Raw genomic sequence first — 16,085 nt, forward strand, 5'->3', positions numbered from 1 at the left:
TACACTTCTTTCAGGACAACTTCGTCAAGCTGGTTCTTTAGATCATTCGTTCTTTGTTCCTTAGTAAGGTATATGCTCTTGTTCATTTCGTTACATCTAGTGTGCTTGTAAGGCTTATGCCTTTTGGCCACTCTGTAATCGTTGTTGGAAGAAAGAGGAAGTTGCTGACCTATTGGTCGTAATGGAGGTACTTCAGTTGAGAGGGAACCATGTAAATCGTTGTGTGTTGTTTTGTTTTCGTTGTTGGTTTGATTTTGTTTTATTTCTTCCACTATCATTGCTTTATTGTTTCCATCGATTCACACTTGTGGAGAGACCCAGAATGTCCATTTTAACCCCAACATCTGGTATCAGAGCTTTGGTTTCTAGTCTCATCTCGTCATATATTTGTGTGTGAGTTATGGAGAACAACGTCGGTCACATGATCAATTTGAATGACACAAACTGGATGACATGTAAAACAAAACTGGAAGACCTTTTGGTTTATAAAGATTTAGATGGACCTATAGAGGGTGATATAAACAAACCAGAAGAGATGAAAGATAACGAATGGAGAAAACTAGACCGAAAGATTGTTGGTTTCATTCAACAATGGATTGATGATAGTGTCTTTCATCATGTATCCACAGAAACTTTGACGTAAGGTCTTTGGACTAAACTGGAAAGTCTTTACGATAGAAAGACGGTAGTGAATAAGGCCTTTCTATTTCAAAAGCTTGCGAACCTCAAATATAAAGATGACAACTCTATTGTAGAGAATTTAAATAAGATCAAAAACATTGTAAATCAGTTGGCTACAATGAAAATCACTTTTGATGATGAGTTGCAAACCTTGTTGCTCGTTAGTTTCCTTCGTGAGAGTTGGGAAACCTTGGTGGTCATAGTCAATAACTCTGCACCTGATGGAACGATAACAATGAGCCAAGTTACCAGTATTCTCCTGAATGAAGAGACAAGAAGAAAGTCATCAGGTCCTTCTACCTCTGAGGCACTTGTGATTGAAAACCGAGGGAGAAGCAGAAGTAAGAGCAAGCCTCCGCACTACCATGGCAAATCCAGAGGCCACTCACACTCGAGCTCAAAGAAATATGTCGAGTGTTATTATTGCCACGAGAATGGGCATATGAAGCGGGAGTGCAGAAAGCTCAAGTTTAAGGAGCAGAGCAAAGAAAAGAGCTCAGAAGAAAATCAGAGTGTCACAACCGCAATCACAAATGGAGAGCTCATGGTTATATGTGATGGCACTAGCATCAATCTAATCGGTCAAGAGACCGATTGGGTTGTTGACTTTGGAGCTTCATTTCATGTTACCTCACGGGCTGATTTCTTTACTTCCTACTCGCAAGGTGATTTTGAGAATGTTCGAATGGGAAATGAAGATGTGTCGAAGACTATTGGCATTGACGACATTTGCTTGGAAACAAACGTTGACTACAAATTGTTGCTGAAAGATATGAGGCATGTACCAAACATTCGACTGAATCTGATCTCTGCAGAAAAGTTAGATGATGAGGGCTACAACAACACCTTTAGTGATAAAATGTGGAAGTTAACCAAGGGTTCCTTGGTGGTAGCAAGAGGAACTAAGACTTGCTCCCTCTATACTTTACAAGCGAAGATCTGCAAGAGTGTAGTGAATGTTGTAGAGACTGACTTGTCCACAGAGATATGACATAGAAGGCTCAGGTATATGAGCGAGAAGGGACTGCAAGTCCTAGTTAAGAAAGAGCTCCTGGCGGGTGCAACAGGTACATCTTCGAAACCTTGTGTTCATTGCTTTCATGGTAAACAAAACAAAGTTTCTTTTCATAGAAGCATTGCATCTAGAAAATATCATGTTATAGATCTTGTACATTCTGATGTCTGTGGACCTTTGAAGGTCAAGACACTTGGTGGTGCATTGTACTTTGTGACTTTCATTGATGATCACTCTAAGAAAGTCTGGGCTTATACACTGAGAACTAAAGACCAAGTTCTAGATGTATTCAAGCATTTTCAGATCATGACTGAAAGAGAAACTGACAGACAACTGAAGTGTGTTTGCTCGGATAATGGTGGCGAATACATTAGGCCATTTGATCGGTATTGCACCAATCATGGCACCAAGCATGAAAGGACTATGAGGATGACACCTCAACAGAATGAAGTTGCTGAGAGAATAAATCACACCATTCTTAAGAGAGTCAGATGTCTGCTGTCAACTCTAAATTGCCAAGATCTTTCTGGGGTGAGGCAATGAGGACAACAATTGATCTTATCAACTTATCTCCTTCTATTCCCTTGAAGGGAGATGTTCCAGAAAAAGTTTGGACAGAGAAAGAACCTTCCTATGAACACTTAAGAGTGTTCGACTGCAGAGCTTTTGTTCATGTTCCGAAGGAAGAGAGGTCCAAGCTTGATCCAAAAACCAAGCAATACATATTCCTTGGCTATGGACATGAAGAATTTGGCTACAGACTCTATGACCATGTTGATAAGAAGGTGGTCAGAAGTCGAGATGTTGTATTCTTGGAAGATCAGACCATTGAACACATTAGTAAGTTTGAGCCATCAAAGTCCAGTAAAGCTGATCTTGTTGACTTAGATCTCCTTGATGCGTCGGATGTTCAGGACCTCGTGGAGGAGATGCCACCTCCTCACAATGATGCAAATGAAGGATATGATGAGACAAAAATTGAGGGGGAGCCAACACCCCAAGAGTCACTTCCTCATACTCCGATAATGAGGTCTACTAGAGAGAAACAACCATCTAGGAAATAGTCATCGAATGAGTATGTGATGATTACAGATCAAGGTGAGCCAGAAACTTTTGAAGAAGTTTTGGAGGACGAAAACTAAATTGAGTGGCTTAAGGCAATGAAAGAGAAAATGAATTCATTGCATGAGAATCACACATTTGATCTGGTAAAGACACCTAAATGGAAGAAGGTGTTGAAAAACAAATGGGTCTTCAGGCAGAAGACTGATGAGATCAACTCTCAACCTAGATACAAGGCACGACTTATAGTGAAAGGTTTTGCTCAAAAGAAGGGAGTTGATTTTGGTGAAATCTTCTCACCAGTTGTAAAGATGTCCTCCATCCGAATTGTGCTCGGTATAACTGCAAGCATGAATTTGAAAGTTGAGTAGCTTGATGTGAAGACTGTATTTCTGCATAGTGACTTGGAAGAAGAAATTTATATGGAGCAACCTGAGGGCTTCATTGACAAGGGTAAAGAGCACCTAGTCTGCAAGCTGAAGAAGAGCTTGTATGGATTGAAGCAAACACCAAGACAGTGGTATAAGAAGTTTGATTCCTTTATGACTGAGCATGGATATTCAAGAACCTCCATAGACCATTGTGTATTTGTGAAGAAATTTTCAGATGGTAATTTTACCATTCTCTTGCTTTATGTGGATGATATGTTGATTGTGGGCCAAGACATCAGCATGATAAACAAGTTAAAGTTGGAGCTGAGTGAGACCTTTGCCATAAAGAATTTAGGTTCAGCCAAACAGATTCTTGGGATAAGAATCATTCGTGACAGATCACATGGGTTGATCTGGTTATCGCAAGAGAAGTATATCAAAAAGGTTCTTGAGAGGTTCAACATGAACAAAGCAAAGCCTGTTAATTGTCCACTTGCAGGCCATTTCAAACATAGCTCAAGCCAATGTCCTGCAAATGATGAAGAAGGAATTGAGATATAGAAAATTCCCTATGCTTCGACAATAGGCTCGTTGATGTATGCTACGGTCTGCACTCGACCAGACATAGCTCACGCTGTTGGAGTTGTTAGTTGATTTCTGTTAAATCCAGGGAAGGAACACTGGGCAGCAGTGAAATGGATTCTGAGGTATCTTCAGGGCACTTCGAAGTTAAGCCTGTGTTTTGGAAATGATGAACCTATTCTTGATGGGTTCACAGATTCTGATATGGCTGGTGATGTAGACAGTATAAAGTCTACTTCTGGGTATTTGATTACTTTTGCAAGGGAAACAGTTGCATGGCAGTCAAAATTACATGAATGTGTAGCTCTCTCCACTACAGAAGCTGAGTTCGTCGCCATTACAGAAGCCAATAAGGAATTGTTGTGGGTGAAGAAATTCTTGTAAGAGTTGGGCTTGAAGCAAGAAGAGTGTGTTCTTTACTATGATAACCAGAGTGCGATTTACTTGAGTAAGAATTCCTCATTTCATTCAAGATCAAAACATATCAATATTCGATACCACTAGATTCGAGATGTCTTGAATAAAAAATTACTGCAACTGGAGAAAGTGCATACTGATGACAATACATCAGATATGTTGACCAAGTCATTGCCCAAGGACAAGCATGAGAAGTGTCGATTCCTAGTAGGAATGAAAGAAGCTTCCACATAAGTCAGGAAGGGGGAGAATTGTTGGGTTTTCCTCCTTTGTGGGATTCATTGGTTCGATGCACATTCAATATCGCTGCAGAATTCCAAGCACGACGCCTGATCTTCTTGAGGATGATTTTCATATTTGCTGGATAGCGATTTGTAGAAGTCCTGTTAGCTGAATGGCGATTCAGTTGTTCAGAGTTTGAAGATCAGCGATTTGACGATAACGATTTAGCGAAGAGTGCTTTAACCTGAATAGCGATTTGCAGTATCGTTGGATAGCGATTTGTGGCATCGTTGCATAGTGATTTGTAGTAGTCACTGAATAGCGATTTGTGGCTTTAGGTAGATAGCGATTTGTGCTAATACGCTTCAGGCGCAATGTAAGTTGTGTAAGACGTTTAGTCTTCCACATTAAATGTGGGTCTCGCCCTTTATTTAAGGGATGGATGAGAGAACAAAAAAAAGAAGCAGAAGAGAGTGAAAATGGGTGAAAAACTCTTTTAAGGCACCGAAAGGGTGTGGAGTGAACAAAAGCAAGAAGTGCTGCTACACTTCTTTCAGGACAACTTCGTCAAGCTGGTTCTTCAGATCATTCAGTTTTTGTTCTTCAGTGAGGTATATCCTCTTGTCCATTTCGTTACACCTAGTGTGTTTGTAAGGCTTATGCCTTTTGGCCACTATGTAATCTTTGTTGGAAGAAAGAGGAAGTTGCTGACCTATTGGTCGCCGTGGAGGTACTTCAATTGAGAGGAAACCACGTAAATCGTTGTGTGCTGTTTTGTTTCCGTTGTTGGTTTGTTTTGGTTTTATTTCTTCCACTGTCATTGCTTTATTGTTTCCATCGATTCACACTTGTGGGGAGACCCGGTACGTCCATTTTAACTCCAACATTATGAGGAAGATTTACGATCTATATTCTGGGTGTAACATTTGACAGAAACAGTTGGAGAACGAATTGAAGGCACTCTTCAATGCTGCAGGGAACGTCAAGACTATATTTTTCTTACAACACAGATTTGACACTTAGGTGATTGGGCGTTTATGGATTTTTCACTTGCCGATTGTTTTACTTTTTATGTTATGGTATTGGTGGTAAAGTGATTGAATATCATCCAACTAACATCTATAGTCTGCTTGTGTTGTCATTGTAGTTTTTTTTTATTGCTCGCGGGAATGCTGGTTTGGTCATTCTGAGCATATCAGCCATATGTTTTCATAGCTCAAATGACCTCCTTTACATTCAGTTTTCTGTCTTCTAATGTTGGTTTGCTATTGTAGTATTCAAAGATCACATGGTTTAAAAGATGAGTCGAAGCATCTCCCGCTTTGGAGGCAGGTAAATTGCTTCTTGATGCACTTTAATTAGGCAGTTTTTCTCCCTCAATTTCTTGTGGAAAAAGAAAAAAAAATATGTTTGTTACTTTCATCTCCTTGACACCATTGGAGATCTGTCGCTTCTACACTATTGTTGGTTTTACAAAACTTTCTTAGAAATATTTGCATTTCATTTTTTCTTATGATAATAAGGTTAAGTAATAATCATGTATACCTTTGTAGCTTATATATTATAGTTTTCAAGAAAACTTGTTTTGACAAGATGAAGCATTGCTTGCTTCTTCTCTAGAATTCTTCATATATGGTTTAATCTCTTATAGTGGGGTACATTCAGTGCAAAAATTATAGCAGTGCTTTTCAAAATCTTGACCTGCATTGATCTTGAGTGTTGCCCTTGTGCAAGCTGACCAAAGATTCCTTTGGAACGATTATATGCTAGAAGTGCTTATAGAGAACTGGTAATGTGGGCAATTTTGACTTTTTGGATAAAAAAATGCTGACCCATTTTGATTATCATTTGGAATTCTGCACTACTTTTCACTCTCACTGATAACTTTCATGAGAAACACTTCTTTGTGTAGACTGCAGCTTCTTTTGGTCCATAGTTTATTTGATTTTGGTTTACTACTCTTTTCTACATATTACTAATGAAATGTTGTGACATATACATTTTAATGCTTGTAACATAAATTGCATTTTAAAAGTTCTACTTGACTCATTTTTGTATTCTATTTTTTACCAATAATTGTTAAAGGACAGATCCACATTACGGTTCTTATCTAATTAGGTACCAAGATTCACTCTTGAAGAGGACTTTCAAGGGAGTGAATCATCAGAAGCTCTACGGTTACCATTACTTGATCTATGGATTTGTTGTTCTTGTATCCCCACATCAGGTAGTCCTTGATCATGGGGTTTTTACATATTTTCTGATTGTTGTCTTAAAGTGTTCCCTTTTGTTGTCTCATGTTGCTATTGCACAATTGTTTGTTTTGTTTTCATCCTATTCCTGTATTCTGACCTGTGACTCATTACTTATTTGTGTTGCTTAAGAGTTGATTTACGACAGATTGTAAACCAGTGGTAACTCCAACAACGCCAAATGTAAGCAGGGGGCCAATTTATTGAAGATGCCACACAGGACAAGTGTTGTTATGCCACGTCTACTAGACTCTTAACAAGGTCTGCCAATTCATGTATGAACCAAGTCAGGATCACTGGGCCCACATAAAAAGAATCATGTGGTATCTGAAAAGGCACAATTAATTTCTGATTAGGCAAGATGTCCAGATGATTGTAAATCTACAAGTAGTTACTTGACCTATCTAGGAAGCAATCAGTTGTCTTGGAGCTCAGTCTGGCTCAAACAGTTACTGTTAGAGCTGTGAAGTTTTCACCTTACGGTGTGACAATCTTGGTGCAACATACATTTTTCATGCTTGGACCAAATTATCACTTGTACGTGGAAAAAGTCACTTGTGGTGAAATCAGAGTTCAATTTTTTTTTTTCTCAAAAAAAAAAAGAAAAAGGAAAAGTTGATATCTTGACTAAGCCTCTTTCTGGGCCTAAGTTCATTTAGTTCAGTGACAAGCTCAACCTTGTGGAGGCCGGCTTGAGGGGGCGTGTAAAGGTGACATATCCATATTCAAGTCCCGACCTAGATCCGCAGTCTAATAAACCAAAAGCTTCCAATGTGAGTGTAGAATAACTCCTCGTGAAGTCCCATGTTGATAACAAAGTCTCACATGGACGAGGTTGATAATCATCTTAATTTAAATCTCCTACTCAATCATAAGTCTCAACATGGTTTGAACTCTAAAAATCTAAAGCATTGTAGAGTCCTTAATCGGGTTAGGAGCCCTCTTGTAAAAACCTATATAAATGAGGGGTTTGCTTCCCCTATCAGTGTGAATTGAAAAAGAGAGAGAGCTTTTGTGTGGACATAGGTCAAGTTTGACCAAACCACGTTATATTGTGTCTTGGACATGTTCTTGCGTACTAATCCTGTAATTTTTAGTTCATAGGCGAAAATCGAGTTCTTTGGGTCTTAGGAGATTGACAGGATGAATTGCTAGTTAAAGTATACGAGATATCCATCTGTTTTCCAAGCTTCACCTTTGCCCTTGCAATGGATGCTGGTGATGAAGAACTCATTGGACTCTTCCATGAGCTTGGTTGCTTCCTCTGCAGTAGGTGCTTTGGTGGGTAAAGAGTGCTCTCCAGCCATTCTCATAAGTCACTCCTATTAGTATTAGACTCATGGTCTTCGTAGCACTCCCTTGGAGTGGATTCACGAGCACACAAAGGGGATGTGTGGTCCAAGGCTAGGGCTTATAGTCGATGTCAACCCAAAGGCAAAATTTCAACATATGACAAGGTGACGAGAAATGAAAGTCATCCAAAAGAGTGGTTTCCTCTCCTCATATCCATTGGAAAGGTGAGGCAATCTTATCACCGATTGTTCGCCTTTGTCAACACTACTAAAGATCCTTCCATCTAGAGTTAACTAAGAGATGAGAAGCAGCGAGGGGCCTTTGATGCCATGCTTATTATAGGGAAGGAAATGGGCTTGCTGATGCTTTGGACAACATAGCTTGTGAAGTGAAGACTATGCAGTCAGAACTAAATGGATTTAGGTTAGATGGGTGTCCCACCCGAATCCATGTCATGGACATCTTTAACTTAAAGCAAAAGGTTCTCAATAGGATCCTCAAGTTTTGTAAAGACTAAATTAAGTAAACCACATTTAAGCCCTGGAGTAAAGTCAGGTTGGGTCATCACTTTCTAAACTTAACTTGAATCCGTGCTGTCAACAGATCAGGTTTTTTCAGGTACTGATTGGACCTGATCTTCGTATGGTCATAAAAAATGGCAACCAGAATGTTTTTTGACGAAGAAAGCTGGGGTTAGGCAGACCCCCACCAGTAATACAACTCATACCATTGGGTTTTGAACTTGTAACGTCCCAACACAAGGTGACGTGCACTAACTGCTCCTACCAAACAAGTGAAGTCCCCATTGGTAAAATAGCGACCTGAATGTTATTCAGGTTGACCTGAACCTGACCCAAGTAACATGGGGGTTAGATTTGGGCAATGATTTGCGGGAATTCAACACTAGTCGGCTGACCCAAGTATTTTCCTACAAAACTTTATGTAAAAAATAAGTATATTCTGAAGTCTAAATACCCTCTAAATCTTGTGGGTTCGGGTTTGAGAATACATTTTCCTGTATCTGACATAACCCGAACTTGAACCTAAACCCGAGTGATCGTTATTCGGGTGGGTTTGGGTGCACCCTGATGACTCAAATACCTAAGCTGTTGACAGCGTTGGACATCATGCATATCTTTAAGGCTAGCTAAGACATAAGGTAGAGCCCATTTTGCTCCTTGGATCAAGGCATATGAGAGAGAGAGAGGGAGAGAGAGAGAGAGAGGCAGGGTTATTTCCCCTTAGACACAAAAATCATGTCATTTAAAATAGAGCTTTTGCATATATTTTGCTCATTTGATAAGGACAACTGTCACCCAATTGACAGGATATCATGAGTTCAAAATTCACGGAAACGTCGCTTTCCACAAGGTCAAGGATGAGTGCACTCTACAGTGGACAGGGGCAGTGGCAGAGCCACATTGGTGCCAGCGTGGGCATGTGCCCACCCTGACATGAAAATTCCTGGGTATAGGGATTCAGGTCAGGGTTGATGGTGCCCACTCAGACCTAATTAACCTAAAATACATGTTAAATATCAGGTCAGGGTGGGCACCACCCTGTTTGGTGCCCACCCAAACCTAAAATACATGTTAAATATCAGGTCAGGGTGGGCATCACCCGGTTTGGTGCCCAACCTGACCAGACCCAACCCTTTCACACCCCCCTCTCTCTCTCCACCTACCCAAAGCTCTCTCTCTCTCAGCATAACTGTGTCAGGGCCAGCAGTTCGCCGTTCTCTGGTGCATGCCAGTACCTTGAAGAGTCTTCTTCTTCTTTTCATTTTTTTATTTATTTCATGAATCATGAATGAATTTAGCATTTTTTCAAATTATTTCGTTAATCACTTGATAGGGTTTGCATTTTAAGGTTTTATTTATTTTTAACTAATATAATGTGTGATGTTTGTTGGTGTTTATGTTTTTCATTTAGTTGTTTTTTTAGTAGTATGAATGTATGTTTAATCAGGGTTTAGGTTTTTTTGTGTTTTTAGGAGTTTGAGTTTTGATTTTTTTAATGGCAATGTTTGGTTACGATTTTAGGTTTTCTGTGTGTTTTTTTTAAATAGCATTAGTCATGATATGAATATTTAATTAGGTATTTATGTGTTTTTTCATTAATATTAAACAAGATTTCATGCATTGATTTTAGTTAGAATTTTAGGGTTTTTTTTAATGAGCATATCTACAAATTATATTTGTTAGGATTTAAGGTTTTGATTTGTTTTTTTTTACTATGAATTTGTGCCCACCTTAGTTTAAATTAGGGGTGGCAATTTCTGACAGGACCCGCCAACCCGCCTCTTAGGCGGGTTCGGGTTGGGCTTAAGCCAACCTGTTTAATAAACGGGTCGACCCGCGTAACCCGTTTATTAAACAGGTCGGGTTCGGGTTGGGGGTATGCCAACCTGCCAACCCGGCTGACCCGTTTAATAAACGGGTTAGGCGGGTGGGTCAACCCGCCAACCCGACCCGCCAACCTGAAAACCCGTTTACCCGACCCAACCCATTTATTAAATGGGTTGGCGGGTCGTGTCGGGTTACCCGTTTATTAAACGGGTCGGGTTCGTGTTTGCCACAGCCGACCCGTTTAATAAACGGGTCGGGTTCGGGTTGAGGTATGCTGATACGCCAACCCGACCCGATTGCCACCCCTAGTTTAAATTCTGTCTCTGCCACTGGGTCACAAGGGAGACCTCAAGAGTTATACCAACCATAGGCTTGTTAATCTGCGATGGGTGATGAGGGCTTTTTTTGATCTAATCTTGGCTTAGCCAACAAAAATGTGAAAGATAGTTTTGTTGAGGAAACGTAATTGTGTTCTTTAGCACCAAAATGGGGAGTTGTAGTTACAAGAGTAAGCCAACTATTGGGTGAGATGTGACTCAACCAATTAGATGGACCATGGACGATTGGTGCAAGCACTCACCAATGATTTTATACTAACTGGGTGGCCCCACCCATTTCCACCCACAAAATTAGTTGGCAACCCAGCCCACTCACATGCCCAACCTTGACTCTTAATTCAAACCACAAACCTGACTCAAATAGGTCCCACCTGGTCCCATAACATCAAGAAATTCTGGAACTTATTTCTGGCCTGTAATTATTTTCCTCTCTATGATAGTAAGTAAACCCATGGTCGACAACTAACTTATGGAGGTCACATACATTAATTGCCAAACATCATTTTTTGTTTTTTCTAAATTTAGTGCATTTATGCAATGGACCAATAAGCCATGCAACTAGTTCTATTTTCAGATGAAACTATAGACGACAATTTCTTGAAAAGGAGCAACCGTTGCTTATCATGTTTTATTAAAAGAAAAACAAAAAAAAAAGACCAACAAAAGTTAGTTAAAGGGTACCATTTAATACAAACGGCTTCATTTTGATAACATATGACTAGGGGTGTCAACGGGTCGGGTTTGGTTCGAACTCTGGTGGAATTAGACTTGGACCAGATTTTTGGGTATGGTATCGGGTCTGGACCAGGGTTTGATCGAGTCAACTAAATGAACCATAACCGGACCATACTTGATAAAATAATACTTTTTATCATTTTTACATTGAAAATTTGAGGGTCTTAATCAGAACTTGGGTCGGGTCCAGGCCTGGTATAAAATTTCACAAACTATACCTGGGTCCATGTATTAATCAGACCTTTGGGTCTGAACCCGGTCTTCTTATTTGTCACCATACTCAGACACTATAGGGTTTGGTCCGGGGTCGGGTCCTAGTAGACTAGAGCCGTTGACACCCCTACATATAGGGGTGGCAAAATCTGACACGACCCACCAACCCGCTTCTTAGGCGGGTTTGAGTTTGGCTTAAATGGGTTCATGTCGTAAATGGGTCGACCCGCCTAACCCGTTTATTAAACGGGTCAGGTTCATGTTAGGGGTATGCCAACCCGCCTGACCCGAACCCGACCCGCCAACCTGTTTACCCGACCCTGATCAGCCCACCAACCCGTTTACTCGAACACGACCCGTCTGCCAACCCGTTTACCTGACCTAACCCGTTTATTAAACGGGTTAACCGTGTCGTGTCGGGTTACCCGTTTAATAAATGGGTCGGGTTCGTGTTTGCCACAGCCGACCCGTTTAATAAACGGGTCAGGTTCGTGTTGAGGTATGCTGACCCGCCAACCTGCCGACCCGTCCCGCCGACCCGATTGCCACCCCTACCTACATATGACCCATAGTAGGAAAAAAAATCATCTGTTAGGCATGATGCAATACTTAACCAACTTGCACTTAACTTGTACCAACCATACGTGCATATTTTTGTTTAGCAGTTTGGTAGTAGTTTGAACCATAATTAGTGAAATCACTTACGATACCCGAGAATTGCGATTCTTAGGAAACGGAATCTAAATTGATCAAGAATGTTGATTTCCAGTTATATGAGAATTGTAATTTTTAGAATCCTGAATCTTATGACATGGGAAGCCCGATTTCTAAAAGGATCTCGATTCTCGTGGGAATCTCGACTCTTATGTTCAGAAATTGCAATTTTCTTAGAAATCTGGATTCTTCTAAGAATCTGAATCTTATGCTTTTACATGTCGCATCATAAATGATTTCTCATACCACTTACCACTTTGTACACGCTTCCCCGCTTCTCAAATCCTTTAAAAATTTAAAATGACCACTTTCCAATTCCGATTTATATATGAAGCACTTCTTGATTTCCATTCCCGCTCTGGTAACAATGGTTTGAATCAATGTAATGTTGTCAGTATCGGAATCGGACTTGTATTGTTTGGTCAACTATTCAGGTGAATCGGCCGATACCAGATTCTCAAGAGAATTGGCCAAAAAATATTACATGTGGATCAGAACGTGACACGTGTTAAAGGCATTAAAATAATATTAAAAAATAATTTTAAATAATTTTTTACATTTATTAAAAAATCGCTGATTCAGGTCAATATCGTATTGATTTTCTGGCGATACGATAATTATGGGCCGATACTGACAACACTGGTTTGAATTGCTTACCAGGAACAAGTTCTAGATTTCCTTCCACTTCTTCAATTCAAGAAATTCCATTTTGAAAGGGGGAATTTGACACATTGATGTGGATCAATCCGGAACTACAGTATTTGGGGGCGTGGTTTAAAACTCTCAGATCCAAAACATGTTCGCCTTTCACTACCCTCATCAGGCCACCAAGTGTGAATGAATTGATGGTTGGTAAGGTCCACACCAAGGTCCACTAAACTCATGAGATCACTAAGGATGCATGAATTGACTGTTGGTGTGGTCCACAACAACTTTTGGATTAGGTGCTTGCTTTCCTAACCCTAATCTAACCGTACATGCCAAGAACCCTACACATTGCTTCCTCATATACAATTGATCTCCAACAGAAAGTTTGCAATGATTTCTGGACCATGATGGATGTGTGGTCGGTAATGGGTTTGGATCTGGATAGGTTTTTTCCTCATAGATTTTGTAAAGAAGAAAATAACACATCTTTAAGAATAGATCTCATCGGGTTCGGGGACGTCAGGTCCAACTCGATCATATATGGTCTGTAAAACAGGGAGGATTCATGGAGTCATAGGTGAATCAGCCACAGGCATCTATTAGGGCTTAAAAAGTCCTGGATCACCGATTGGATCCCATGAAAGGGTGGGTTGGATTTGAAATTTGGGGGCTCATGTGGACAACCAAGATTCGTGAAATTGGTCCCATCAGATCAAGGTCTGAACCTGAGACGCACCACACTGGGTTGGGGGTACGAGATCTGTACGGCGGATCCGGACCCTATGTAGATCCAACCGATTTGAGTGCCCCATCCATAAATGCGTTTGACCCATAAATAGCAAATTAGTAACTTGCAGAAATTAGAAAGTTTCACAAAAAAAAACTAAAAGATCCAACCAAAATTGTTCTTTTGGGCCCCTCTTTAATTTCCCCTGCCCGTTGGTCGTCCGCGTTTCCATTTTCGGCACTTCCCCCTGGATCCGCCTAACCCAAATTTCGTTATGAAATTAACCAATACACCCCCATCGTCCCAGATATTACCTACGTGTCCTCTCAACCGCTCAATCCGTTCACCCCGTCAACGTCCCAAAAACAAACTGCGTTTGAGTCTTGTGACCAATGTTGTCAGAATAGGTTTATTCGAAAAAATAAAAAAAACCGATCGAATAGTTTTGAATCACTTTATTTTAAGAAATTATTTTTAATGCAAAAAATCAGGAAGAAAAAGAATTATATATAGGTTGATTCGGAGTCGACTTAAGCCATATCGGTCTGACTCAACCCGATGCAGACGAACAAGTTGATTTGGTGCTCTCAAACTGAAGCAAAAAGGGTCGATTTCATTACATTCGAATCAGCTGATTCAGGCAGATTCGTGATTCAGTTTTTGATAATAGTGGTTCTGATCGAATTTGCGTGGGTGACAATGCTATTGGAAAATATCGAGGGCTCACTCTGGGCTCGGTTGGACAGAAGGATGGCTCATTGATATGAGGTCGAGGACATTTCTATTATTTTTCTTCGGTCCCGTGGTGGGCCTCGAAGCTAATGATTGGATCAACTTTCGCGTACGTAATAAGAAGGGAAAAAGGCAAAAAGAGTCGTGAAAATTACAGAAAATAAAAGAAAAAGTAAGAAACCACCTAGGTGGTATCCCATGTGTTAAGTGTGGTCCTGTGCCAAGCTGAAGGCCCAGATTCAAATCCCTCTGCCACATGTTTTAAGAGTTATCTATGCATAACCCCAGCTTGCCTTAAAAAAGAAAAAAAAGAAAAAAAGAAAAAAAAAAAGAAACAGTTTGGGGAAACCAGGGCAGTTTTGGTTCCTCGTGACCCCGTCCGGAAAAGCTGGCTCGGTTATATAGTGTGAAACCACTTTTACCTTCCAACTAAACCTCACCTGCCAGTCTCTTCTTCTCTCTCTCATCCCAAAAGCCAAGTCTAAGCAAAGAACAAGGTCCCACCCAAGAAGACACCTATTGAATTGAGTTAAGAGTCTGATATAACTCCCCGTAGTTGGTAGGAGCTGTCAATGAAGTTGCAGGTTCAAACCCTAGTGGTACGTTGAAGAATAACTGGTGGGAGCTGCCTACCCTCGGCTTTAGGGATGGCAGTGGACGGGGGAAAGCGGGCCCCGCCCCGCCTCGCCCCGTTTGGACCGGGGATGGAGGCGGGGGTGGAGGATAAAATCCATCCCCGCCGCGGAGGCGGGGCGGGGGTGGATGTGCACTTTTCCCCACCCCGCCCCGATCCCCGCCCCAACCCCGCCCCGACCACTTTTCCCCGCAATATTCCCGCCCCGCCCCGCCTCATCCCCGTTTGGACCGGGGATGAAGGGTATGAAACGGGGATGGAGGCGGGGGTGCGGCCGCGGAGGCAGGGCGGGGGTGGAGGATAAAATTTTGAGGCGGGGCGGGGGTGGAAACCTTGTCCCCCGCCCCACTGCCATCCCTACTCAGCTTCCCTTTAAAAAAAAAAGCAAAAAACTATAAGAGAGAAAACTGAAAAGGAAACCCGACAAAAGTTATTAACTTTTGAAGGGTATTAACGTAATTCTATTCTTTCAGTTATATTAGTTCCCGAAACTCTTCACCAAATTGTCGAAAACACGTGAAGAAAAAGGACTGTCATGTCATTCTACAAAAAGGCAAGGGGGCATTGGACCTTAAGGTAAAGTACAGTATTAACCACCACACACGACGTGGCATAAGAGCGACCGATGATTGGTCAGAAAAGTTTTTTCCTTCACACCACGTAAACTTGCCTCCAGGACAAAATAAAAAGAGGGAGACGCCAAAAGAGAGTGCCACGTAATCCGATCACCGGAAAACCATTTTCCGGCAGATAGATTGTCGGCCGGCCGGCGTTTCGTTGAACCGACTACAACTACCGCCCCTCTTATTTCACCCCTGTCTTGAGATTATAAATACCCAGGGGCTCCCATCTCTACGGTTTCCTTACGCTCTCCGTAGCCGGATTCACTGTTCCTCCGTCCCTCCGGCGGCTCCTTTGCCGGAAATTCATTGCCTTCGCTGCGCGTTCGTTGCTTTTCCGGCTCTTTCCCGAGTTTAAATCCTTCGTTTCTGGCGGTTTTTCCGATACTCCGGCGAGTATCTGCCGTTCCAGCCGGCGAGAGTTCGGCGTGTTCCGGAGTGTAATGCGGGTACGTCCCTTGGGGGATCCGACGCCTCCGTC

Source organism: Nuphar pumila, chromosome 13, assembly GCF_984573655.1.
Source record: "Nuphar pumila chromosome 13, dmNupPumi1.hap1.1, whole genome shotgun sequence".
NCBI classification, from domain to species: Eukaryota; Viridiplantae; Streptophyta; class Magnoliopsida; order Nymphaeales; family Nymphaeaceae; genus Nuphar; species Nuphar pumila.